The sequence below is a fragment of the Lasioglossum baleicum genome, chromosome 10 (assembly GCF_051020765.1).
Source record: "Lasioglossum baleicum chromosome 10, iyLasBale1, whole genome shotgun sequence".
Lineage (NCBI taxonomy): Eukaryota > Metazoa > Arthropoda > Insecta > Hymenoptera > Halictidae > Lasioglossum > Lasioglossum baleicum.
Genome location: NC_134938.1, coordinates 9582545 through 9609474, shown reverse-complemented (window position 1 = coordinate 9609474; position 26930 = coordinate 9582545). Strand labels below are relative to the sequence as shown.

The window sequence follows — 26930 nt, the reverse complement described above, 5'->3', positions numbered from 1 at the left end:
CCGATTATATTAATGGCGGCGAGGGTTGGAAGCCTCCGAGAACTCTCATCTAAAAAATGGTAAAAATATCGAGTTTCTCGTGGTCAACGGTTTTCAAACGGTGTGTCGTTCGGAGTCAGCGATGTGGAAGGATTTCTTGAAAGTCCGGGTTAGGTCTACCGACAACGGCAACACCCCGTCGATCGTAGTAACGGGCAGCACGCGCGGCCGACGCCCACGTAAAAAGGCGGAGGAACGTTACGGTGCACCTTAAATTAAATCGAGAGCCCGTGGCGTTACGGTGGCGTAATATCATCCGCCTCGAGAGTGTCCCATAAACTACTATCGTCATGGACAAAGTGATATCGAAACGGCACGAGGACGGCTTCCGCTTAAATCCTCGCGCGCTATGTCGCCTAAATAATGGTCTGTCTCGAGCTCAGTGATTCGACGGATATTTGTTTAATCACTGTCTTCGTTGACAAGATTGCTTTACGAGGAGGATAGGCTACCACCTCTGGTTTCACCGTATTTGGTGACCAACAGCCGTGGAACCTGGAAGATTTATCGGGATACTGATTTCTATCTTCTTTTCTGGAAACTCTTTCATGCCTCCTTCATATTCTAAACCAGACTCGACATTGATTCTTGCACCAATAGTTCCTTACCTTATTGGTTTCCATTTAGACCTGAAATTAATTCAGTCAGAATTTTATGGAATTTTCATTATAATATAATCAAGCTTTAAAATCATCAGAAGTAAATTCATGCAAATGTTGCTGTTCAGAGTACGTCTGAATGGGTTTAAACAAACTGAATAAGTAAAGCTAGCGATAAAAGATACCTAAACCAAGAAGATCCATAGAATAAGTAAATAACTGTGCGACTAAAGGGCTGAGGAAAAAGCAAAGTAACAAATAACCATACAAATTTACACAACACGCCGTATCTAAATATATTACGACCAGCGCAAGCTCCGGTATCCATAAATCTCCAGTTTTCAATTTGACTGGAGCGTGGACCGCGTTGTACCTGCGCACAAAGAAACGCTCGTTTACAAATTCCTGTAGATTGTCCGGGGCTCAAAGGGACGGCCGACGTTGGTGTTCTACCTGGTTGAATGAAATTCAGAAATTTCGCGAGTTGGCCGGGTTGCGGAGCGCGAAGACAAGGGGACCCGCGATATCGCAATCTCTCGAAACGGATCGGGCTGACGAGGGACACGGAGGCAATCGATAAGGTCTGTCGTCCTCGGTAACCACAAATCAATGCGGACGCGCCGGAGACCCTTCGATCGTAAGGGCCATTAAAGCACGTTCTCCATAAAATATTTTATCCGGTTTGCGGATCGATTTGAAATCCGTGGTCTCTCCGGGGCACGGGAGAACGCGCGCGCCCGAGAGAGTACTCTCCCGCTCTCTCTCCGTATCTGCTCCCGGGCGCGGCGTTTCCTCCGGAGCCGATCTCGGGCTCCGGGGCAGCCTTTTTCGGCGCACCAAATTCATAAATAATGGCTCAAGACCGGCCCCTTACCTCGTGTATCACGGCCTGAATTTGTAGTCTTTAAACCTTTTAAGGTTTTTGCGAACGGAACGCGCGCCCCGCTCCTTATAATCGCCTCCTCGAGAGGATCGAGCGATCGCGACCGGCTTGTTTTCGCCGGCTAGAGGATCGTCTTCGGGGCCTCTGGCCCCCGATCACTGACCCCCCGTTGAACGCATTCCTTGACACAAGTACTGCCACTTGGCCAGTCCTCCTCGCCTCCTCCTACAATGAAATTTCATTGTCTACGCTCCTCGGACTCGGCCGCGATCGACGGAATCCAGCAACCACTGCTGCCCCGACGATGATCCTTTAGATCACTCGCGGCCCGCCGTCGTAAAAATCCTACTTACGCCGTAAAAAAGTTGATTGAAGCGCGTAATTCCCCTGGCAGAGATGAATTTATGTAATGAGCACAGTTGCCGGTCGCTGACGATGATACCTTGGACGCGTTTTGGAGCAGGCTTTGTTGGATCCTTTCGGTTAACGATATTTTTCTAAACAATCGTGGTTTTCGAGGAAATCTCTGAAGCATTTTTATTTGCACAGAGGGAACTCATTGCGAGGTAATTTGATGTCCATCGATTTAATTTTTATGGTTAAGGAGATTTGATTGAATGAACCCAATTACCATTCGATTCTGGAATAGATCTAGTTTAATTGTTCATGTTAAATCATCATAAACGCATAAAACCCGCTGTCTAATTATACGTTGAAGCATCACTGCCCAATTACAAATTTCCAAAACGAAACCTGGTGGGGTTTCTTGCCACTCGACAACCGGCTGCCGCAAAAAAACTACCCTTTCGCATTAACACTCTTTTTCGAACACTGATCATTTCACGGGTCAAAAACGCTCTGTACAAATGAGAAGTAATTGCGATAAAAAAAATATGCCGTGGAAATTAATCTTAGCGTCAATCTTAATTGTTTTACTGTCTGCAGACTTCAGTAGACATTCGAGATGATGAATGAAATCAAATGATTTTATTGTTTCTATTTAGAAGGTGTGAGTAAATAAACGAATATGTTAGAAAAAACATATATAAGCATTATTAAAGATGTGTCCTTAATAGACTGCGGATCTTCCTGCAAATTATAAATAGTCCCAGTCAACTGTAAGGAACAGAAGGTAAACGAACCTGTATTGCCTCTTTAAATAATTTCAATGAGTTAAAAACAATATAATAAAACCCTTTAATTCGTCTGATGTCTCCACAATTTTGTATTCGATTAATCCCTTGTTTGTTCAAGCAGTGGATGGAATTATCAATGTTTGTAAAACATATTACGTGTAACACAAACGATGTTCCTCCCGCATACACACTCATTTCTTTGTTTCGCTCACCAAATTCACTTCATACATGTTGCCTCTCACTGATTATGTTTCTTTCTCATTTTTGTGATAAATGCATAAAATCAGTCTAGTCGTTAATCTCGCTACTTGGTTGAAGGCCAACAAACAAACAGCTTTATCATCCTCTCCTAAAGTTTCCGAATGTTGGCATTGGACCTCGGCAACTCGGCGACCGGTCGCCGTAAAAAGCCACCCTCTTACATAACCACCCTTCCTCGGACGGTAAAAATTCCCGTGGCAAGAACGTTCTGCACAATTGGATTCAACACGGATTCTATTAGCGTCCAGCGGTGCGTCGTTTTACATAATGGCCGGCAAACAGTTTCTTCCTCCTGTTCCAAGGGGAATCAAAGCGCGCACGTTCCCCGCGTCAAAACTCCTGTCCTCGGCGCGGTGACAGACTTTCTACCGTCACCGGCCGTCTGTCCGCTCGTGTCCCCTGTTTTCCTTAACGTCGAAACAATTTCTTTGTCGCTCTCGGACTCCTATATGCTATGCTATACGCCGCGAGCCGCGACGCCATTGTACACGGGACAAGAACAGGTAGACTAGAGAAGAGATAACGGTAGTGGCCACTGACAAAGCTGACAGCCATTTCTTTCATAGCCCCGTGTTCGTAGTCTGTGCTCCATATATTCTATTGTAAATAGGAACCGCGTCGAAACGTTCACAGCTCCACGGACGTGCGAGATATCTCTCCAGGATCTCGATTCGAAAACGAGTTGAGAGGCATTTCACGTTCGACTTTCCTCCCGTTTCGTTCTGGTCTATGCTGAGATTTTGTTATTACTTCAAACATCGTACGGCCGACACCATTCTTCTAGTTGCGAGGATCCGTCACGCGTCATTCTGTCACCAAATGTCACTCTGGGATTTTCGTCCCACGATTTTATGCGTAGATGTTACGCGCGAAACGTTGATTCGTCACTAGTCACTTGTTCCTTTGAATTAGAGCAGTCGAGGTGTGTGTCCATTTATTATTAATTTCATGCTGCTCTACTTGAGCCTTTGCGGGCGAGAATTTCGTCGATTGTATTTTTAGGTAGGTAATGACGAGCAGAGGTTGTGTTTGATGAAAATTTGGTACTGCTACAATGGCGACAGTCGTCCACAAAGCTGATAAATAGCTGAGGTTAATGCCAAAATAGAAATCTTGATTTCTGAGAATTTTGAGTAGCCTTAAAAGGATCTTTGGGAGATCGCCCGTAATCTTGTAATCGAGAAATATTATTGAACAGAAAACCTAGAAGTGCTGTCTTCAATAAATTCTCTTAAACGCAACAACAATTTTTTGATGAAGTCGCACAGTTTTCGAGAAAAAACATCCCAAAAATCGGCATCTTTCGGCCCCCCGACGAAGCCATGCGTGTCCAGATCTCGCGAGGATACGGGAGTTGAAATTCGAATAGTAGAAACTCGATATTAAAATTTGATATTCCTACGGTTGTTGGTTCGAAGACGAACAGCGTGCCATCGGCGTGTTAATTGTCCGCTACAATTCATAAACGTCCCGTGTCCATTTCGGTCGGAACGGACGACGGTCGAGTCGAAAATTCGAGAAACTGGTTAGTAGATCGACGGTGATAAGCGAAGTTTCCGTGGCGGTTTTAAGAGCCGAGGAGCTTTCGTCGTGGTAGCGTTAGTCGTCCGAAAGCTGTCGGTGGGTTCTTCAGGTCGTGCCGCGCGGTAATCCTATACGTCTTGAGAAACTGGTTTCCGCACGACGTGTTGCGGGTAGCGCGCAAAACAAATTAATAACAAGAACATCATAACCGCGGCCCCAAGGCTGCCCAAGACGATCACGAGCCGCTGCTGATATACCGGGTGATCCGGATTGATATTCTTCCGCGAGAGGGAGCCTTCCGCGATTGCTACCGGATCTTCTCCTTGTTCGAATACGTCTTCTGGTCGAGGACCAGCACGATAATGAAGTTCTTCAATCTTTTTGAACAAGAATGTGTGTTTAATGTATTTTTTAATGTGACTCGATTAAATTCGTAAGGATAACGAAGGTCTTCAATCAAGAAAACAGTTCTTTTTATGTATTTTTTAATGTGTTTTTATATTTTTTATGTATTTATTTGTATTAGTGGACAGCAATTTAATTTCAGATTTTAAACGAACGTCTTAGGGATACATGTTTATCATGTCTTTACAATTATGCAGCTTTTTGCCAAACATTGGTTCCTGACATTCTTTATTAATTTTTCCAACTCTCCTTGTCCTGAACATTTTATTCCTACTTCTTTTAGAGTCACTCAAAAATGGATATGTTCATTGGTACTTGAATGAAATATTTATTTTCCACCTGTCCTTGTCCTGAACATTTTATTCCTACTTCTTTTAGAGTCACTCGGAAATGAATGTGTCCATTGGTACTTGAACCAACGATGACTTCATTTCAGTATTTCAATAAGAAATTGTTCCAACGAGTCCAACACATATTTACCGGAGTAGTTCGTTAAAAGCGAATAATACCTGGCGAACGGTGACGCAATAGTGATTGAAACTCGATTATGAAACATAGTTATTATTATTATTGTCATGCTGGTTCGAGAGTTAGACTGATCGAAATGCTGTCGCTAACCGAAGTGACAAGCTGTAGAGCCGTATGTTGGTGCACATCGCCTTAGGGCTTTGCAGGTATAATGCGGACAGTTTTCTGATAGCGTGTACGTACAGGGGAGTGCATAAATAACTGGATCTGTGTACGTGCATAATGCGGAATAGGCGTGTTACGTGACCTAGTGGCAGTCTATCGATAGTCGGGCATGCTTTGCGTTACCTCATCGCGCAAGAAGCCAGCTGCCGTTGCTCTTTTTTTTTTATCATAAAATATGTTTTGCCGGTGTATAATTGAGCGGAATGCAACAATCATTAGCTTTAACAAACGCTGTCTGAAATTTAACAAGTAATTCGGTGGATTAAATCGAACGTTATTGTTCACCAATGCACCGCAGATCATTTTATAAAATTTGAGAGAGAGAGAGTAACAACTTATTCAATAATACAAGAATAAAAGAGCTAATTAATAGATTGTAGTGAAAATTGATTTTCAAGATTAGTTAAAAAATTGTGTCGGTATCTCAATGGTTCCGAAAAGTTCTGAATAGACAGCGGATTTTATACATTTATGACAGAAACGAGTGGGTGTAATTTAAAACAATAAAAACATTAGAAGAATTTAAATTACTGCTGCTATATTCAAGTTGTTTCAGAGAGAAGCAGATTTTTATTTAGTTCCAGTACGTAATTGACACGGCAATTTTTAGTTTGCATAAAAGTATTTTTAAAGCACTAAAAACACTAGAAAAATTTAAAAATATTGTTACATTGGTTTCAACTTATTCAGAATGTTAAGACAGAAAATAAACTACTTGATCCCAGTTTGTTACAATCCAGGTAGAACATTTTTATTTTGCATAAAGAAACCGACGTTCTAACTAGACTCCGGATTTTATGCATGTATAACAAAAATGAGCAATGCAATTTAAAACAGTGAAAATATTAAATACTTCAAGAGACTTCAATTTATTTTCGCCACATTAAAATTATTAATGAAGAATATAAATTATGTAGCTCCTGCATCTTGCATTTGATGCACAAACTTTTCACTTTGCGTAAACATCCGGAGTCCAGTTATAACAAATATAATCAGCCGGTTATTTATGAAGAAATTTTCACCAAGTCATCGATTGGACAATACCCGATCCATCAGTGGGATCAACCGCAGTGATCAAAGGATACCGACGCGAAAAGCTTTGATCTCGAGCAACGCGCTTTTAAGAGGTAGTGCGATCGTTTAGCCACAGGGTGGACTTTATGTTTCGATGCTTCAAGGTCAGCAGTGACCGGCGATGGCAGGTCAAAGACGATCTTTACTTTTCAGGATAACAATGGCTGAGTCATGCGATATCGTATCTGGCTGATACACGACTCGCGGGATTCTTAACGGCGGGGATACATATCATGATCGAACGTGCACCACGGTTGTGCTTCTCGATCTTGGGATCTTTGCGGTTTATTTACTCGTAACGACTCGTGTCTCGCAGCAACCTTCGCCCGCGTCTTGTATTGTTTTTCATACTCGCTGAAATTCGATTATTGGGTCCATTAGCTCGCTATAATGTTCTGATCCTAGGATTATTTTCATAGCCTTTGCAAATCTTGTAAGTAGAATTTCAAAAGTACAATTATACATCTAAATTAAAAAAATGGAACATAGGATATTAACACTAAACGTACCGAGCTATGAAAGTAACAGGCACGTGGTTGGCTTATAAAAATGACAAGAATCAATTTATTTAGACTTTGTGCGGTTCTTATTATGATATTTATTAAATCGTTTCTTATGAAAGCATCTTTACAATTTCGTTAATTGCGAAATAAAAAAATCTAGAACCGGTTATTTAAGGATTAGCTTTGTTCCTCAAAGTATTATATAATAAATCTATAAATTGTAACAGCATTTCTTGATCGTAACGTTTTATAAGAGTCGCATCCTAAACTCGGACATTTCATATGCAACAGTCTAATAATAACAGATTCTGAAAGAAGACGAACGGGTTACGTTTCTGCCGCTATCTGAAATCGAACGTTTCTACCACGATCCTCTGCGACGTACATTACAGCTGGCAGAAGATCGAACTGTTTACGGTAGCGAGTTTTTCAAATAAAGCACCAGATACGGGAAAAAGGTGACCCAGTGTGGCGATTTGCATATGATAGATTCGAATCTGGCGTTTATCAGCAGGGGGAAGTCGCGTACAAATCGAATTTTTACGCAGATCAACCGAGGTCGATTCGGTTTGAACCACATTTATGCATACAGCAGACTGTACTGAACATTTTACATTCCACCGTGTGGGACGCACCCGGTGAAAACAATGTTAAATATGTACCGACGCGGTTGCAGCAAATTGAAAATACGGTTCCTGAAAATAAAATGTCGTCTGCTTTCACATTCTATCCGAGTTTCACGATTTGCAAAAACGTCATTGAGGCAGATGCAACTTTGTATAATAATAAACATTGCAGTTTGTGCGTACTGTCAGAGATCAGAATTTTGGTCAATGTTAAATAGCATTTTTATTAGTTTCCGAACCTTCTCGCAACATCCTCCTTCACATTTCGGTGTTATTCATGAAATAGGTTATTTATTCGCGAATAAAAAATCTAAATGAACACACACAAGATTTAGGATCAAAATAGTGCACCCGTTAATGTTCCTCTAAAACTATTACAAAATTTCAACGAATGTCCATTCCTTGCTCGCTAATCTATTAATCTGTAGTATTAAAATGCGAATTTGTACAAATATGTTAAATACAAGTGGTTTCAAATAATCTATACATTTTGATTATCTAGCAGTTTAATAATTGGCGTAAAGCATGAAATGGACCCGGTGTGATTGTTCCACACACCGTACAACATCAGGTGGATGGGATTCCCTCGGGGTCAGTCGAACAACCTGTAAAATATTCGAGAAGTCGGTGATTGGGAGGACAGGCTGGCTAATTTCTGCCACTCGTGGACGTTCGTTAATATTTTAAGTTGACTATCTTCGCTCGGGACTGTCAAGAAAGGCAGAGGAGGGCTGGAACGGGGAGGCAAAGGGCGGCCGTCATGCGTGCCACCTGGAACGAACAGTTCCCGGTGGATATGTATTTGCATGCGACACGACGCCAGAATGCGGCACTGGCCGCTCCTCGATACCGCGATTCCCTTCCCCGTCCTACGTTTTGCTCGTTTTCGCGTCGTTTGTTTATCCCGCCGTGGTCAGAGAGAGAGAGAGAGAGAGAGAGAGAGAGCGCCGGCGGCTGAATCCTTTTAAAAGCGATTTTTCGACGGCCACGAGATTCCAGTCGTGGGGTACGCTGCATCTCCTTATGAAAATACTAACGATCGAGCGGATTACAGTCGGCGGCAATGGACACCGGACGATCATCCGTGTCGGGCAGCTTCGTTAATTATTCTAATTAGAGGCGAGCCGGTCTGCCCTCTCGGCGACCCCTTGTTCCGCGACGCGGACCAGCGAATCGGAGAATCGGACGGCTCCTACCGAGAAATTCGAACGAATGATTCAGCGATGATCGCGACGTCCTTGCTGATATCGTATCCATTGCAACATAAGGCCCACGACCCAGAAAAGTGCAGGGTACCCCACAAAATGCATATGCGCTTCAACAGCTGCGCAAGTAGACTGCATTTTATGCGTTTATCGCCAGTGAGTGAAACGTAGAACAGTTGTTAAAGTTATTCAAGGGAGAAGCAGATTTTTATTTGGTTCCAGTATAATAATTGATAAAATTGCAAACAAATAATTTAATTCGCGTGCTAACAGAAGATCAGTACCTACACATTTTTCAACCATGAATTTCAGGTCAGAGTTCATACTTGTTCAAGTTATTTAAGGGAGAAGCAGATTTTTATTTGGATCCAGTACAACGTAATTGATAGAGGCAATTTTTATTTTGCATTAAAAATTCTCTAATGGACTGTGGTCATATTAACGACATTAAGTCTGTGTATTTAATAAATAATCTAATTAGTGTGCTAACAAACGATCAGAGCCTACACATATCCAAGCATGAATCCTCATCGAATAGTGTCGAACCTTTTCCAGAAAGCCTAAAACCGATTGGATGAGGAAGAGCTCGAGATTGCCGAGACAAAAGAAACCGAAGCATTGAAGACTCGAGGACGAGGTTTCTCGCGGCTCAGTATGCAACTTGTTACTTCAGCTACCAGCTCGGAGGAGTACGCTGGAAGACATCGAAGCTCGGAGGAATAAGCACGCGATAATCGCAGCGGCCAGATTCTCCTCGATATCGGTTGATTCTTTCCGTGGTTGCAGTGGATTCAGCCAGCAGCCGGCGCAGCAACAACGGCAGCATCGAAGAAGAAGAGATCGTCGAAGGTGAACGAAGAAGGAGAAGAGAGCCGAGAGAAGAGAAGGAGCATTATGGCGTACGCGGCGATTCAGCCGCGATAACTTTAACGCACGTGGAATGTCGGACTCGCCGAGTAGGCAATTATAACTCCGCGTCTCGATCTCGGGGCCTCGATGCACTTTACAGAAGAAAGGGAGGAGGAAATAAGAAGAAGACAAAGGAGAAATCAACGACGTTCGAGGGTGGGGGCAGCAGAAGAGCGATGTTTTTTATGAGAACGCCGGTAGATAGGTAGTGAGTGTTCTCTCGAGGATTAATGGTTGTTCTCTCTCCCCGTTTTCGATAGCGAACCCCATTGACGAAAGCTCGGAAGCACAGGTCGATCTAGAGAACGCCGCTTCTGACGATCCGTTGAAAAGCATTCGCGAACTCGATCGTACCGGGCTAATTTATTCGAGGAAAATCTAGCGGAACGATCTCTTAATTAACATCGAATTCCTCCGTGGATACGTAATATCGAACAGTTGCGTTGCAGCTACTCGCTCGGTCGATGCGAATTGGAGCTGCGTTTTAAATACCTGAGAATCTTTTTGTCCTACCGTTGCGAAACGCAGAAAACCGAGAAAGAATGCTGGCTTGGACCTTGTCACGATTATTTTACGTGCTCTGCGACTGTGTAATATATTTTTTAATCATTTTTAGCAACATGCAGAACCCAACGAGCTCTACAGTCAGGCTACTCGTCTTTTCCAATAGCTTCATGTCCTCATACATTAATAATTTAGAAAATAGTATTATATTCTTTATTTTAAATGGCTGACTACTAAAACAATTAGCCTATTAAACACAGAAAATTATTAAAAGAATTATAGTAAATGAGAGAAATGGGAGAGCATTCGAATACCTAATTAAATAAGAGCTGAAGTAGCCATGCACACATAAATTTCAGCACTGTGTTAAATCACACAAGTGTGAGGAGCACTTTTGCCGAATATTTTTGAAGAATCCCACACAGCGACACATAAATGCGAAGTTCGACTAAAATCTCTGACTACATAAATGTTGGAAGTGATCTTCAGATTGTTTCGGGGATTCCACCACCAGGATCCATTAGCGGAAAGACAGCAAGGACACGGAAGGAGGCACTGGACGAAATGAGCCGGCTCGGAATGTTTTACTCGTGGTCGGCCGATAAAATCCCACTGCGGAGGTCGTTACGGCCGCCGATTACCGTTAACGTCCAACCTACAACGCTGGACAAGCGCTTCTAAACTCGCTTTAAACACTTAGAAATACGATCCTGCGGACCAAGGATGAGTCCGCGCTTAGGATCGGCCATGAACCGGAGGGCTGGGGCCGCTCAGCCAACGATTATTCCATTTTTTCTCCTCCAAGGACATCAAAAGAGTTTTTGTTCTCGGCCGTGGGCCAGCTCCCGGCCATTCTTTCGAGAGCTTTTGCTAAATTCGACAATCCGCTGTCGTCCGAACGAGGAATCGCGGATATTCGTCGAATTTTATGAATGCGAACGTCTGCGAGGTATCGTGATGTTCAAAGAGACTAAAACATTTAATGTGACTTTCATTGTATTTCATGTATGTTCATATTAAAACCTATCTTAATATAAACTATTTTGTACATCAGAGAAGAAAATTGATATTTTATTAACACTCCGACAACAATATAAACATTACGCGTATTATGATATGCAATGAGTAGCATAAGTACATTGGAAATTCAAGGCATCCCTGTTTATTTATAAAAATATATTTCCAAAGAGCCTAAAACAGTAAATGTGACTTTCTACAATAATAATACAGAATGTATGTTTATATTAAACCTTATCTGAATATGAACTATTTTGTACATCGTATAAGAAAATTGATATTTTATTAATACTCCGACGACAATATAAACATTGCACATTTTCCTACTATCATCTTGAACTTCCATTGCAAGAATTGAATTTATTACCGACACGGACGATGAATTGATTCCGCAGCAATTGTAGAAACAAACGAGGAACGTTCTATTGGTGCAGAACTAATGAGCGAAGATAAGACATAATTTTATCAGCAACTTGGGAAGGAGTATCGGGCAATGCAACACGCTTGCAACTTTCTTGAGGGCAATAACTTAAAATTTGAATAAAATATTGCTGCGGCGAGAAGCTGTCGGGCGACATGCATTCTGTATACTTAGCAGCGAAGATTTATCACCGTCTGCCATCTTAAACTTTATGGCCAGTGCACGGAATATCAACGTAAAGGCAATTATTTAGCTGTCAGGGAATTATTTTTTCGGGTAATTTGAAATTATTAAAAGCCTGAATACGAGAGCGGTGCAGAGTTTAATGTGATTTAATCGAATCCGCGTCTGCCGCACGCAGTTTCCCATCATTGGAAACTTGAGGAATGTTTCAAACTGTAAACATCCCAGGAAAAACAATTTTTCGTATTTTTAACGCTAACAGAATCGAACGTCAAAAATTACCGATATGAAATGTAAAGACGATAATATTGAATTTACCTTTTTATTTAAATACAAGACTGAAACAAAATTAATTTTTCATGTTTTTAACACTAACACTACCGAATGTTAGAATATTGAATTTACTTTTTTATTTAAATGCTTGAATAATAAAATTCTGCAATAATATAATAGAAAATAGAACAATAAGAGTTTCAATTCTTTTGAAACTCCAATATTATTTATACGTCGTCAATCGATACTATTTATGAAATAATGGTACATGAATTAATACAAATTATCATTTGTTTATGCTCTCGAAAACCGAAAAAGGAAGCAAGAAGCCCGAGGAGCAAATTTAAAAAAAAGATTAGAAATTTGAGCGAGCAAATAAAGTTTCCAAATAATATACAAAGCGTTTTAATCATTTTCGCGATCAAGAGAGACGCGATGTAGGTGGTTAGAGAAAGTGCAATAAATTATTTCGCTAATCTGAGGGGTTGGTTAGGTTGGGACCGATGGGTGGGACGGAGACCGAATGCTCCAAAAGTTAGTGGGCAGATGAATGAAAGGTTAATATAAATGTTAATGTTACCTGTAGACAGCGGAGAGAATGGGCCGCCGATCGATGTGTAACAATCGCGGTTCGTTCGAGTTCCCAGGACGTTGCAACCTGCATTTAATTAGACAATATTTCAATGAAAACGTCTTTTTAATCTTGCTGGTTTTATTATCGCGATTAATCATTTCGTTACGTAAAACAGGTACCTGTTCTTACGGAATCGCTCCGAAGAAATTCCAGTGCAGCTTTATTCTATTTGTGCTTCGATTGGAAAGCGGGCAAAATATGTAGAGAAGCAGACTTGAATTGCAAAATTGTTTGGATTCCTGTTGAATATTTAAAATGAATATTGAAAACGAAACATCCCTTCCTTCCTACAATAATGCCATTCTATATTAATTGTTTCTTTGCGTGAATATCAAATTGATATAACACCTCATAGAGTACTTAAACATTTAGTAATTGATTAGGTACCAACATATTTAATAATGTACACAATATTTTGAGTAATGGTACAGCACAGGTGTTAAGTATTAATATTTAGTCAGAAAAAAACTGTAAAAAATAGGCTTCTCTTTACTTTACCGGACTCAAAATTTGTGCCTTTCTCCCATAAATTATGATGTACTTGGTATGTGATCCAGTAGATTTGTACCCGGGGTGGCTGCAGAGCGAAGTTTCGATCCTGTAGGATCAATGGTTCAGGAGTTATCCTACAGGATCGAAACTTCGATCTGTCTCCGCCCCGGGTACAAATCTACTGGATTACATACCGCATACATCATAATTTATAGCAGAAAGGCACAAATTTTGAGTCCGGTAAAGTAAAGTTTACCCAAAAAATCCAATGGCTAATTGCAAGTGTTCCAGGAGGGTGTCGCCACCCTGGCGGACGGTGTTGTAACTAGACAGCGGATCTTTATGCGAAACGATAATATTCCGCATCGATTGTGTATAAAGCAGTAGTAAAATAAAAATTCATTTCATCCCTTAATAGTCTTTCCATGTTGAAAGTCCAGCTAATTTCTTCGTAAATGCATAAAAATCCGCAGTCTAATTATGACAGTGTCCACGTAGGAACGTTGAGTTGAAGCATGTTGATCCGGTAAGGTTAATAAGATCCTGTTCGCCTGTTTCACGGGGCAACAGCAAGACCTTGCCGGTTATCTCTCATAATCGCGCACGGCCCCTAAAACGAGCTTGCTAACAACCAATTAAATTAGGCCAAAGGTATCCGCGATTATTCGCCGACTAAAATCCGTTCCCCCGGTTCTTTTTGTTTCAGGTGAGTTCACGCGTCCGAGGCTCTCGACCGCAGGCCGGGGCCTGACCTCAAGGAAGGACGGTAATGCACCGGGGCCCGAGAAGATAACCATCGGTGTTCGTTAGCGGGCCCGAAAAACCGGCACTTAAAAACAAAACGGGTCCCGATGGGGGTCTGAAGGGGGCCTGATGGTGGTGGTCGCGCGAGAGCAGCGTTCGTGGAACGGGCCGCGCCGAATATGCCTGCGTATATGTATACATAATATACTTCGTGGGCCTCCGGAACGGGGCCCCGCGTCCTCGAGATAGGTTGGTTCGTTTGCTTGTGTAATGGCCTCCTAGATCGGGAGGGTAGATTAACAGGGGGATATACACGTGTCAGACCCAGATTGACGCGATTCCATTTTAACGAATTATCCGGGGCCGTATCGGGGCCCCGAATGGCGGAAGGATCGGTGTCGTTTTTCCCCCTTTTTCCACGGAGAGTAGTTCGGTAGGTGACTTGTCTCCGCCCTGGAATCTGTGTGGGGATTCCGATGGGATCTCGAGGGGTGGTTCTCTCCCACTTTATCGTCCAAGCGAGATGCATAACGATTATAAATTATGACTTACCATTAAACCGTGGGCCCGAGTTTTCGACGAAAATTTATCGTGGACCCGGACTTATGCTAATCCACATTCTTGCCGGCTAGTCCTGAAAAATTAAACCCCGAGATTTATCTAATCCGCTTATTAATAGATTCAGCGAGTTGTATTCCTTTTTATGAATACATGCCGATGTATTAATACGTTTTAATAATCTGTGCACCAGTATTGTTTTACAATTAGTAGAGTATAGACACTCGTAATGATACTTCAATGTGTTTTTTTTATTTATTACACAGATTAGTTGTATTACGTGCATCGCCTTGTAAACTCGACAGATAAAGTTGACTTTATGCAGACAATACTTTCTGAATGAAATTATTTTCACAAAAATTCTTCTGTAATATTTTACAATACGAAAAATGAATTTATTCGAATAGATCAACTTTAATTTCGTTGTTCTTCAACTTTCAAAACGTGCTTTAACAAAAAAAAAAACAGCCTAATAGAGTTTAACAGGTTTAATGACGATTAGAGCAGGACTCGTTTCTGCGAGAGATCAGAATCGAGGGATTTAGGAAGCACGACGACGGAAATCAATTTATATGCACGTTTATAGAGCACGATCGCGTTAAAGTAAGCCGCGGCCAGCATTTATGCAAATGCAAAATTGTCCACCGGCCGCGACATGCGTCTGCACTTAATTTATTTTTCCTGCGGCGATTTTGTAGAGCGTCACGGAGCCGTTTGCCTTTAAATGGACGCCGGCGTGGAAAGGTTTGCTTATGGAGGAAGGAGGGTTTCGTGAAAAATGAGTTTGAATAATATTAATATGATAAGTGAGACTCGGGCCGAGGAATAGTCACGGGGAAGAAGATTGATCGGTGCTCATCAGTCAACCTGTAGCATCAAATCAGTCGGCAGGCGCGAGGGGAACCATTGTCTTCTAATATAATTTTTAAAACTGCGGATTCGTGTGTTTCTGACAAGAATCACTTCGCCAAATACAAAACTGTAAATACATTAGAAGAATTTAATGATGTGGTTACGTTATTCTCAAGTTATTAAAATTATGCAAAGAGGAAATCCACTTTCCTGTAGTTTCTGTTTCGTACAACTGACTGTGCCATTTCTAGTTCTCACAATTGAACCAGAAAATTTTTATTCTGCATAAAGATCCTAGCGATAGACTGTTTAGATTTAATATTGTAACGACGACGACTACAAATCTTTGTGCAACTTAGAAATTGTCCATCTTGTCAGCTTAGGTTTTTACAATATAAAATCTAAACGGTCTATCTTCATTTTTAATCATTGCTAGGATAAAAACTGCATAAAAATGAAGTTTTTCTTTTAATAATTTCATAATTTCTTACTCAGCTTTTAACTGTTCCAGAGAAGCTTACAAGATCGAACTTACTCTCTGTGCTTCACTTGCCTTCTGCATCGCAAATATCAATTTCGTGTATGAATTTATAAAGCAGTAAATAATCCCGTGACACGGCGGACTAACCGCGATGACATAATTCAAACCGAAAGCCGCTAACGACACCGAACAAAAAGATTAATACTCCGCCAAAAAACTTCAACTCCCAGCCGGTTAATTAACATCCAGCTGAGCGAGTCGCATTTGAAGAGGCACATACTTCATGCTTCCTTAACATGGTAGAGTGATCAAGTTGCAATAACTTAATGCGAAACCCGTGCATGTAGCGAAACATTAAGAGGATCGATCGACTCGCTGTGAACTTGAACTTCCGGTTGTTGAATCACGTCTTTCGGAAAAAGGATGTTTCGGATGTTAGCAGAGTTAGGGATGCTTGTTTTGGTCCGATTCGTGTCTTGCTTATCGGTGGACTGCCGATTTTATAACAAAAATGAATAGCTACGATTTAAATCAGTGAAAAGATTGAAAGAATTTAAGAGTATTCGTTTATTATTAGATAGCGGATTTTATGCATTTATGATAGAAATGAGTAGGTGTACTTTCAAACATCAAAAACATTAAACGAATTTAAAAATACTTTTATACTATTTTCGACCTATTGAACTTATCAGAGAGAAAATAAATTTAATTTAACACAAAAACAATCTATTAAAGTGATTGAAGGAAGAACGAAATTTCGTTCTGGTTCCATTTTTATTTTGCATGAAAATCCGCAGTTTTACTTATCAGTTTCTCAAAATTTTTATCTTCTTCCGCAGCTTAATCGATTTTCCATTAGACGTAGGATGTTCAAATTGAATGTATAATATTTTGACAAGTATTCAGCTTGCATCGCACATACAGTAAATTTTTATTTTGAAACGAAAAGAAGATTGAGAGGAATATTGAACAGTAAAAAAGACTTATTACAAAAATGCGATTTTACGATCTTGTCTTTAAAGAGCTGTAAAAACATCACGCTATATCGTCTCACATACGAGAGCATCTACGAGTTCGATTAAATGAACTACAATTTTCTTATTTTCTCGAATACGATTATAAAATTTAATGAGTATGATTTCAACCTGCTGTATTTTCGATATATGCTAAAAGAATCGACTTGGCTGTGGCTGTTACGGTAGAATATTTGCATAAAGCGGAGCCAGTGGCGAAGGATCGGATTCTGGCTAAGAAAAGGCAATTCTTTCGGCCACCTGTCGCCATAGTAGTCGATATTTCGCATAAATCATGGTCGCGCGAGATCCGCGTCATAACTCGGATTGGTGTCCGGCTGGCCCAGCGTCGGTTTCGCCGGGTACGGCGTAGATTCGCCTTGTAGATAGCCGACGGCACCGAACCGGAGCTGACAGAACGCATCTCGGCCGCACGTTTTACAAGTTGTTTTACAACCCGGGGATACAACGCCACACGCTGAGAGCCGCAGGACCTCCCTCTTCCCGTGGTTACCGCGTAGAAGCGAGAAACGCCGCTCTCTTTTGTTCGGGACACGGGCCCCGACTTTTCGACCGGGACCCTCGTGCCCCGAAACGTCCTCCTGTCGACGCCTCCGCGAGTTTTAAGTGCCCTCAAACGGTCCACTGTTCTACGTGTGGCCAAACGATTGCTCTTATTTTCTGGCAAAAAACATGTTCGAATTTCTTCGTCATAAAAGCGCGCAAACACTTTCTTCCAGCGAAAATGTTCATTGTTATTTCAGTCTGAAAAAAGTCACGAACATGTTGATAAAAGTTTGAAAAAGCAATTGTGAAAATTATTAAAAATATTGGTATTACTTAACCGAATAGAATTAGTCGAAATTTATTTCATTTATGCAGAATAAAAATTGCTTGCACCAATTGCAGTGACTAGAGTACAAATAAACAGTTAATTCTTACTTTAATGATTTTAACAAGCTGAGAAAAATAGATTAGCACACTTAAATCGTTGTAACTTTCCTACTGTTTTAAATTGCAGCCCCTAATTTTTGCCACGAATGCATAAAATCCGCAGTCTACTAATTAGATTCACGTAAAAATCATGTTTCAACGCTTGGAATATTCACAACTTTAAAACACCATAATGACGAGAAAATACATGTAACTTTCATGAACATTTAGACTCCATTAAACGAGCTAATGTTAATTCCGCCAGGTCGTAGATAGCGCTATTGTTTGATCAGTTTGTCGATGCAAGTTACTAACATTACGATTAACGTTGCATATGAACTGGTTCCGAAGCCGTTTATTAAATGTTTCGTCTGTGCAGCGGCTTACTCAAACGGTTAATTAGAGTTGGTTAAAGTACGAAACCCCGAGCGAGCACATTAATGCCCATCTATTAAGGCACTTGCGAAACGTTCTAGAGCGAGAGACACGAAGACGCGTGTTTTCTCAATTTTTTTACAGAGATCGAATAGAAAATGCGTAGCTATCGGAGAAACCGGTTGATCGGGTCGATGTGGATATGCTTTGGCAGTTGTTCCACATCGTTGCGATATCTTTGAGTGTCTGGCGTTTCCATAACAGGTGGATCATAAATTAGGCTGGTTTTTTAAACATATCTGGTAATTAAACATATTAAATGTGGAGGATATCGTTTATTGGGAGCGTTGCCTCGAAAGTGACAAGACACGTTTCGAGAAACGTACAAGCACACGTTTCATTATCTGGTACAATTTTATACACAAAGATTCAACAAATATTACAACAAATAATTCATTCAACGAATTAAAAAATGTTAAATACAGTAAATTAATAGGACACAATGGATCTTCATGTTTTGGTTCAATTTTATACATACAAAGATTCAACAAATATTCATACACGTCGATCTAGAAGACAGGAGATTATTAAAATTCGTTCAGCAAGTTTAAAAATGTTAAATACATTAAATTAATAGGACACAATGGGTCTTCATCTTTTGGTACAATTTTATATAAAACGATTCAACAAATATTTCATACACGTCGATCTAGAAGACAGGAAATTGTTAAAATTCATTCAACAATTTTAAAAACAACACAGACACAATGGATCTTTATCTTTTGGTATAATTTTATATACAAAGATTCAACAAATATTTCATACAAGTCGATCTAGAAGACAGGAAATTCTTAAAATTCATTCAACAAGTTGAAAAATGTTAAATACAGTAAATTAATAGGACAAAATGGTGTCAGTAACAAATTGGCGACGCCTCGCACGATCTGCGAACTCGAGTCTCTTTGCACACTACTTCGAAGGCTGGAATTTCCAATGAAATACACAAAACATTTGTCTTCCGAGAATAAAAAGAAATAGTCGAACCACCATAATTAAGAACCGCCCCGTTTGAATAAACGACCCGCTTCCTGTCACTCGGTTGTCGCAATAATAAACGTTCCATTACTCTCCGCGCTTTGAACATTAGAGTAATTAAGCGATCACAGGTCTTATATAATCGCATCGCCGTGTTTGGAATTTATAATCGATCGCGCGGCGCCAACAGTCGATACTGGAAATACTGGATATTCCGGAATCGGCGCACTCTCACTTAGCATGTCGACACTCTTTCCGCGATAGTCTAGCAAGTCCGCTGCTGATAAGAGCGCATCGGTTACCGGGTCTATAGTCGTCAAGACGCTTTGTGGAGCCGAAAGGAATCAGAACTGGTCAATTGGATTCAACGTGGAACAACAATTATCGAATCCACGTCTCTCCTGACGTCTTTCAATAAAAAGATAATGTTATTCCGTGTATTTCACTCCATATCCACTTTGCACCGTTTTTATTCGCTGCTTCATTTGCATTTTCTAAGGACTGTTTGCGCCACCGATATGTTACAGGCTTAACTCCAGGATTAAGAAATAATTCCAGACTTCACTCCAGAATTAAGGATTTACTACAGAATTTCAATTTATAAGGCTTAACTCCAGAATTAATTCCAGAATTAAGAATTAACTCCAGATTTAACTCCAGAATTTCAATTTATAAATGCATGAATCATTATCTCAACCACTTGTTGGCTTTGACCATATAATTTACCATTGAACACAATTACATTACTCAGCGTAAACACAAGCAAACGAATTCCCCAAGGCGTTACCGCTTTATAGGGAGGGGTAGGGGTGGAGTTTAAATCAAAATCGACAAGTTTACAACAAACCAGGCAATTTCGGAGCGGACACCGTCCCGCGTCGCTTCATCGCGTAGTCAAGGAATTACGACGCGACCGAACGGTACACGTGTATCGGGTATGCGAGCGAAGAACCGCCTCAATTATCAAGCTCGTTTGTAGCAACATTGTTTACAACGTCTGCTCCGCTGCATGCGTTTATTCCGGCTGGGCTCCTCGCCGAAGGTTTTACAACCGCACGCCGCACCGCGACTTTACGCGCGGTATAAAAGCAACCCTTCCGTGAATAATTCTTCATTATTCGCGTGCGAGGACGTATCATTTCGTCCACTAAATAAACGCGCGGCCAGAATGCTCGGTTACAGGCTAGTATTTCATTAAGCCAGGTAATAATAATGTGCGAGTGGGAATTATCGTTCCGTCCTGGCGAAATAGTCGCGTCCACTGCTCACGTACTGGGTGTCCGACAATTTTCTGCCGGAATTTTTCCACAACGAAATACGAACTTTCGTATCTTTCTAAAATGACTACTAGTCGATGCGTTTGTACTTCGTCCTCGGATCATTTTAAAAAGATTGTATTCAGTTGTACAGAAAATTTGTGATTAAATTTTGTCTATCACTTTCAGAAAATATTTACAATGTTTTGGTAGGAGCAATTATTATTCAACTATGGCTTCAGAAACCGTTTGTTAAAAAGTTAGAAGTAGACTGCGGATCTTTGTGCAAAATGAAAATGTTCTGCGTTGATTGCGAGCACCAGGAATAAAATGAAAATTGATTTCATTCCGTACAATGACTTTGTTAGATTTAAAACAACATTACAATATTCTTAAATTTCTTACTGTATTACATTTCTCTCAACCAATTTCTTCATAAATGCATACAGATCCGCAGTCTAGTTATAAGTAAGACGAGGAGGATACACAAAAATGTTTATAGAAGATAAAAATTTGTTTGTATATCGCAGAAGTAGTCGTACAATTGTTCACTCGCCCTTTAATTCAACAAACAGCCTTTACACTTCCATATGTTTGAGAAACACATATTATAACCTAAAAATATAAAAATCTGACAATATTAAGAAACAAAAATGGAGTGAGTCTTTCAAAGAAACGTCGAGCGTTTCTGCGAAACAGAACTTGTACTGAATTAACTAAAGTGTAACCTCTCTCCAGTCCCTTGATTAAACTGTACGTCAACAATCCCGCGTGCAGGGTGCAGTTACAACTTTTTAACAATACGATCCCGCTATTTACAAGGGCCAGCGGTTTTATTTTTAGCAGTAGAGGCGCTGTTAGATGTTACCGGCGATGTTTTACACGGCGACCTGTCAGCCACCCTCTATATTTCACATGCGTTTAATGCCGTCGTAATAACATCAGAAATGAAGAATAACGATCACCGTCGGCCATAAAAGTTCCTTTCGAGTTCGAGACATCATAGAGCCCGGTCGAACCCATTGTCTCATATCTGTTAACCGTATCGGGGGAAAAAACCGCAGAAGGGCTAGGTTCTCAGGATCCTTAGCCAGGACCCTTGGCTCCGCCAAGGTCCCAGTTGCCGCGGTCGGCTGTCGTCCATAGGGAAACGTGAAACGCGGAGAGAAAGAGAGAGCCTGTCTCGGAATTCTCCTCCCCCCCCTCTCTTCTCCCCGACCCTGTACCCTTCTCCATCTCCCCAACCCCTCGGCTCGTATCCTTCCATCCCTCTGGAGGATTCTTTTGTTTCCCGCCGCGGAACTCCAGTCGAGATCCTATCTGACGTAAATAATTATCCTGGATCCCGGCAGATGCCGCGTTCAACCGAACCTCCGTGCTCGAACCTTGGGATTTTCATTTGAATCCCGAGTCCCGTTCCACGCGATCGATCCTGCGCTACCAAATATTCTGGATTGTTGGCATCGCTCGCTCTGGTACTCTATTCAAGGATATTCTTTGACGTTCTACCCCCTCCGCGTCGTCCAGCCAATTTGCAAACGTGTGCACGTTGAATAAACATATTTTCAATTTATGCGAAATTTCAAGCACGTGCCACACACTTTTAGAAATTCAAGCAAGTAATTAATAGACTGCGGATCTTGATGCAGAATAAAAATATTCCGCATCGATTGTGGGAAGCAGTAGTTAAATAAAAATTCATTTCAACCCTTAACTTCAACCCTTTCTTCATAAATGCATAATAATCCGCAGTCTAGTGATTAAAGTATTGTAAAGAAAGTTCCTTTTTTACTTTTTTCCATAGCTAATGTAACATTACCTTTTTTTGAAGGATTATAAATTTCTTTAGCAATTTGGAACACTGAAATATTAGGTTGGGGAAAAAGAAATCCATTATTTTTACGTTATCTCAAGCGGAGAAATGATGGATTTCTTCCCCAACCTAATATGTTTATAATATCTCTAAAAATATGTGTATCTTTTATTTCGAACTTTAGCAGGTTTCTTTTCTCAAATTTCATACCCTCCCAAGAAAATGTGTCAATTTATAAAAAATAGTTCAAAGAGAGTGAAAAGAGCAGACAGACATTGCGGAATTGCAAAAGAAATTTTCAGATTTAGAAATAATTTATTTGACATTGTTTGAAAATAATTATTTTTTACTGCTAACGGTATTCGTCCATAAAAGGGTTGAACCGACTCCGAACACAAAATCCTTTCAAAGATGATAGAACGTTATTCGGACAGAATCATAATACGCTGAAAATGGTACGTGCTTGATATTTTATCACAGAAGATTGTAGTACAAATTCCATTTAATTTTGTACAAGCACTCGCAACCCCCAATCATTCTTTTCCCCGGTTGTTTTACCCGCAAGAGATTCTCACTGACCGTGCGAACCCTCCGAGCCGATCCGTGGAAAAAACTAATTTTTACAATGGTGATTGAGACTCGACGATGATCGCGCACGATCGCGTGACGGTAATTTCCAGCGGTAATACTTTCAGGTCTTCATTTTTTCTTTCCCGCAGATGCTCGATTTGGTATTGTTATCAGAGAGACGATCGTTTCGACCGGAGCGTAAATGAACTGGATATGGTTTTATGGCCGCGGCTTATTGAGCTGCTGTTTACATTTTTTTTAAACTGTGTGTTTCTTCCAGGGGTGTAGGTCGAGGGAGGCGATGATTTCTGGAACGTATTACACTTGTGGATTGTTTCAGGTTGAGTGGAAATTACAGTCTTAATCGTGACAGCGAGGGGGGCACATCACATTTCGAAAAAATATTTAGATTAATGAAAATTATTCTTATTTCATTCTGAAATTTCAGTGTTTATTTTAGTTCAATTTATAAAAGACATGTACATATAGCATGTTTGCTTGAAAATTTTTTAATTGGCTATCTCACGAACAATTAGACACAGTCCAAAATTTCAGAATGCTATTCGTCAATTTATTCATTCAATGGCAAATTTTCCTACGCACAAGTATTTAGTTTATCTTGAGAATAACCAGATTTTGTTGGATGAATTGAATGATAACACGATATTACAAGGCGAATGGTTAACAAAGTGTTAGTCGGTTGCATCTCCCTCGAGGGCTGTATCGCTTGAAAAAAGTCGAAGGTAACGCATAACGAATTTCACATAAATTGCCGAGATAATTTCCCAAGTTGTTGCTCGAGGGGCCGCTCGTTCCCGATCCGATAAACAAATTACACGGCAAACGACGCGTCGCCTGTTGCGCGCAAGAGAGACTCTAATTTCACCCCAGGCGGAGCAATTTTCAGTGTTTCACTCGCGACACACGTACCACGCCTCTGGCCCTATTGTCTATCGCACTGTAGGCAATTTGTCCTCGGGAACGCTGTCACGATTAAACCCAAGGAAACCAGTTTCCGTCCTGTTGCCGCTAAGGATCAATCTCGGACAAATCGGCACATTTTTATGGGGATCAAGATGGACGCTGCGACGACCGGTGAGTCCAAAAACTGTTTCTGTTATTAATCAAACTACCAATCGTTATATTGGTGTATTTTCTATTTCGTGTTCAAAATAATGAATGGGTATTCCCGTTTCTTAGATAATTGAGCTGTTTAATGCAAAAGTGATGTAATCCAATATTTATTTAGTTATTATTGTTTTAAACCAAGTGGTTTATTTAGCAAGTACATATTACATAATCTCTGTTTGATTTAACACTACGTCTCTCAAGGGTTTAATCGTCCTTAGATGTATAAAATAATTATTATATAATTTTAGCGTGGCTAATTTAGTCCGTCTGTTAATAATTTTAGTCTGTCCCCTAATTCTCGTATGATTTTTGCATTAAACGGCTGAATTATAAATTGATTTAACCCGCAATCTCACGTGTACTGTCTGTGAGACACTTTAGAGGTGCAGAACTATTGCCAATGATAGTGTTACGATGAAAATTCATATCTTTGATATGTCTGCGATTATCGGTTAATTAACGTTCTCGTTATTCACTATAGTCTATAATAAATTATATGTACATTTCCTAATAAAAAAAATAAATACATAAAAGCAATTACATATTTGTAGAACATTAGTGTTGATGCAGGGCTTAAATGCAGACAGTGAAGTATCTAAAACTGCACAAAGATATGCAGTCTGTCGCAAACTGCATTTTTTGTAAAAATTAAAGAACCCAAAGAGATTTGGATGCACAAAGCTGCCTCGTCAGTTAGAGAATCGTCGGTTTAGCCGTAGGAATTCGCTGGAACAAATTTCCACATTCCGCGCGCTTTTACGCACGGCGCAGCTTTTTTCGCGCGTTAACATCCCGAGGAATGCTAATTCTGGATGAGCGGGGCTCGTAAAGCTGCTTTTAAGTCGGGCCTCGGTTTTACCGCGAACGTTCCACGATTTCTTTGATTCATAGCCCAACCGTTGATCCGTAAATTACTCGGGGCCGTTTCGGGGACTGTTCTTCCCGATCGCCGATAATTTATCGAACACGCGGCGCGAACGATCGACCTCGTTTCCGCGCGACACTTCTGCCGATCCTCTGTACGTACTGTGTATGTACCACGTTCTCGCCATGGATCCAGAATCGCGTAGCTCCGTCTGGCTCTTGATTTACGATCATGATCGATCGTTGAACGCGTGGGGAACACACAATCTAGCCGCACCGCGCTGTCACTGGATTCCTCGATCCACTATTTTCTGCTATCGCGAGACGGAAGTGTTGCTCCCCGGCGCGACATTTGTTGCACAGGCCCGGCGTTTCTTGGGCCAGTTGGGTCCCATGCGGCGAGAGACCGGGATTTTAGAGTCTTCGTGGCGGACAGAATCTCCGTGGGCCCGCTGTGTCTTTTACTTCTACCAATCGGTAACAAACCACGCCTTTTCGGACAATGTCACATATCGTTCGTTTATTATGAATTTATTATGAAATATATACATATTTCTAAAAAAAAGTATAACAATAAATATATAAATTGTGATGCACTTTTTGTAACTGATGTACATGACGATTAACCGAGTATCTAAATAACAACTGATTATTTTATATTCCTAAGTTGGTGATATGCGATTAAAACAATTGACTTATGTCACTTTTCTTCATCACACGTATTGTCGCCATTTACTTTTTGTAATAAATTCTCAAAAAATTTCGACTGTTCACGGTACTCAAGATTTAATTCCTTACGATACAGCTCTTCAAATAAAATGTCTAATCAAGAATTTAATTTGATATATCGAAGCAAAATTCAGAAGAGGGCAGCCAGAACATTCGCGAACTGCAATTCCCAAAATGTTTCAGCTATTCACAGTACTCAAGATTTAATTCCTTACGATATAGTTCTTCAAATAAAATGTCTAATCAAGAATTTAATTTGATATATCGAAGGAAAATTCAGAAGAGGACAGCCAGGGAACATATAATATTTTCCCGATTAGTTCACTTCTTTTATTTTCGAAAGAACGAGTCTACCGTAACGCGAATACCTACATACTTGTTCACATAGCTCGTACCAGATAATAACGAGTGGATACCGATCGGATACTGTTTTATCGCCGACAGATGCTCAGTCCGAAGACTCGAAAGTTCTGTTGGTAATGACTAGTGCGATCTGTAATGGCTGGTTGGTTCGCTTGTTCCACGGTGTGTTTCTTCCTCTATTTTCTTGCGGCTTCTTCGTTCGCTGAGACGCGTGTTCGGATATACTCCCGACAGTACATGAGAACCCGATTATTTTTGTTGACACCCTTTCATGATCGTCAACCCTTAAGTCGCGGTGCGTTCGTATCGGTCTATTTTTCGTTACAGATATTTATTAAACATTTTTATTTGTCATCTTCCAGCCCGGGAACGTAAAAAATTAATTACGGGTTGTCGTAGGCAGCCTCGTTGGACGATGATTTGAAGCTTTCTTATTCGCTCAAGTACCAAATTAATTTCTTTCCCAACTATGTATAGCGATTGCATGCAGTGTTTTCAATGACGAAACTTCTAAAGTAACTTGAAAGTGTCTATTTTTAATCAAGAGTGCAGAAATAACGCTAGAGACTCGTTTTAAAATTTTTGTAAGTGCTGAAACAGTTGAGATTACATACTTGTGAGTAGACTGTAAATCTTTATGCAAAAGAGCAAGAGTTAGATGCATGTTTATTTCTTTTCTTGAGAATTTTAGCGAGTCAAAGATAAATTAACAGTGTCCTAAAATTCTTGTTACATGTATACAGCATTTGAAGATTTCGTCTAGAAAATTCGAACCACTGCATCCGTTAAATGAATAGTAGTGCAAAGGCTTGAACGACTTGGTTTCAATGAA

The 26930-nt window shown here is 40.5% G+C and overlaps 1 protein-coding gene across 2 annotated transcripts in view; it reads left to right on the top strand.

The window, feature by feature from the left end:
* The window catches only part of Egfr (epidermal growth factor receptor), a 230640-nt gene that overhangs the window by 69661 nt on the left and 134049 nt on the right, over window positions 1-26930 (top strand). Inside the window, exon 2 of one of the 2 annotated variants that reach the window (XM_076431872.1) lies at window positions 14088-24106. The exons of the other annotated variant lie outside the window; for it this stretch is intronic. The gene's annotated coding sequence lies outside the window, so the exon portion shown is untranslated. The remainder of the gene's footprint in view (window positions 1-14087; window positions 24107-26930) is intronic. 2 annotated transcript variants of the gene reach the window in all.